Below are 2,663 nucleotides of genomic sequence, written 5' to 3' on the forward strand. Positions count from 1 at the left end.
CAAACTACCGGTACACGCCCCCAAGCTAACACCATCGTGGCTCCTTGTCCTACTAACGTTAATGCCATACTGTACCATTAACGCGTGTTGGGTAGCTGTTGGTATAAGGAATCATTTTTGGCTTAACGTTAGTTGTCGTAGATGGGTATACCTTTCCCATAAGCCATCAACTAGTACAATAGTTCAGGCAAAGTTGTATTCGTACGCTTGACGTTAGCCAGTCCTTGGACACTAAGAATGACGCACTCCTCCAACTTTGAGACGATATTGCCATTTTCCCCATGCAACGCCCAAAGAACCTGAATTTATGCGTTTCAAAATTCTTCAACTCACGCTGAGTATACTTTAATCCAGTGTTTCGTGAATGTTTCGTAAATCAGTGGTATTTTTATATACTTGAAGCCCCATACAAAATCCAGCATAAAAGAAAATCGATACTTCCGTTTTACGAAACAAAATGTTTCGTGACTGTATTGAATCTGTTTCATATTTGTTTCGTAAATCGTGTATATCTATTTTGACCTATTCTCAACCACTGGATTGATAGATTACGTATCTTTTCAGAAGGATGAAAAAGATAAGGGCTGGTGTGGATGCCACCTCATAAAATTATGCCATAACGTTAAACCGTTTTGGCAAGTCTGCAAATATTTCCCAAAGTCTCATATCCCATGAACAAAAGGAGAAAGGAAGTATCTACAAAGTTGTCTGAATGCCAGTTGAATTATAGAAAAATTATTCGATTTCTGAGTGAAGCGCAACACCGTCAACGTGAACACAAACTTTCATAAAAAAAATTTGGACCACATCGGTCCATTTTTTTATGCCATAAAACACCCGATTCGCAAGATAATTGTGACATAATTTTTTTTGAATATTGGTGGCATCCAGACGCACGAAATACCGAAAAATAGGAATATTTCGATTTTGGCAACTTTTCTTCGAAAAAGTGCCAAGTTATACCATTTTTTTCGTGGCATCCGGGACGCGACAGCTCATCTATATTGGTGGTGCTGCAAACAACCGATCGATTTTCCGTTCGAATAACTAAAAAATATATATTTGACATAGATCTTTCTTTTTAAGAGCTCCTGATTACTACTGTACCCTGCTGTTATTTCCAGGCGTTGGCGAAAGCGGCCACAACGGCCCACGTCGAGCTCATCACGAAAAAACCTGGAGATCAAAGTGGCCCTCAATACACTGCCCAACTTTACTTGCGTGCCAAATGTGGGCTTGGAACCGATGCCCCATCACTGCGGCACGACACATTTCGAAGATTCCATGAGTCAAGTAATGTAGTAGTACTATTATAGTATTCATTCATTTCATGAAGGGATAGGGGAGGGGCACTACACTACTTGTATCGTTTATAGTGATGCGATCATAATACTCCGGAGTATTTATTATGTAGATTGAAGCCGCCTTCTTGGACGTCCAGAACGGCATGTCGTCTCGTCGCCCTGTGATTGAAATGAACACTCCAACGTCAATGGATGACTCGATCGCATGCCTGGGCAGCACATTGCCCTTCTCATTGTAAAATATTCCCCAAACCTACCCAAAGTAAAGTTCCATTTGCCGTGTACTCTATATAATAGTAGTAGTAAATACATCCTGTTAACTTTAACGACTAGTCGGATGGTAGTAGTACATACAAGAAAGAAATGAACTCGTAGTTCACACTATATTATGACGACAGGATGGACCGTGGACAGAAGCAAACAATACCAAGTTTGCTGACCAGTGTTTCTCCGTGATTGACCAATACGCACCCGGGTTCAAAGCATCGATCGTGGGCACTGATATTTTGACGGTAAATTGATATATTTATTATATCCTACACTACACTACTACTTCGAAGTATACTGTATACTATTAATAGTAACGTTACTACGTACACTTCGAAGTATGTGATATATTTCTAAAAATCGAATTCGATTGCATTATTCGTATTGTAAAATCATTTTCGAAAATATGATCGATGATAGATACTAGTACTACAGTATTTAAGTTTTTGATCTAACATTATGCAAACGACCTTGATAGCAGTCGCGTGGTAGCGGGCCTTGGTGATGAAGGGATCGGGGAACCCAAGAAGACGTGCGAGTTCGGGGATATCGGTCTTACCGAAACGGAACATGAATCGGCAGTCCGCTTCGGTCTGGGAGTTGAAGTTGAACCGTCCAGCAGGGATGGTGATGGCTCGTGTGGAGTTCATGTACTCCACTAGCTCAGCTACCAGTGGCAACACTGGTAGGACGTGTTCCATGAAGAGTATGATGCAAAGTGTGAAAATTTGTGACAGCAAAAGCTCGTGACCAATGAAAAAACCCAATTAAATTTACTTGTAAACTGTAAGGGGAAAATCATGTGGATTCTGGGTGCAAAATCACTCTATTGAATAAAACAAATAGATACTTCAGCACTTTATATAAAAAGATGGTTGAAATACAATGAATGAGAAATGGAAATGAAATTCATTTTATTGTCGATTCGGTACAAATTTCCCGACCCCCCGTCGAATCGAATCACGAATCGACGCTATTGGCTAATCCATTTTTTAGTGGATTTGATTGGCTCGTACAGAAAGGTCAAGTCGATTCAACCAATCAGAACTCGAACGTGATTCAATACTGATTGGACAAACCACGCGAATTTTG

This window comes from Aphanomyces astaci (assembly GCF_000520075.1).
Source record: "Aphanomyces astaci strain APO3 unplaced genomic scaffold supercont1.168, whole genome shotgun sequence".
Classification (NCBI taxonomy): domain Eukaryota; phylum Oomycota; class Saprolegniomycetes; order Saprolegniales; family Verrucalvaceae; genus Aphanomyces; species Aphanomyces astaci.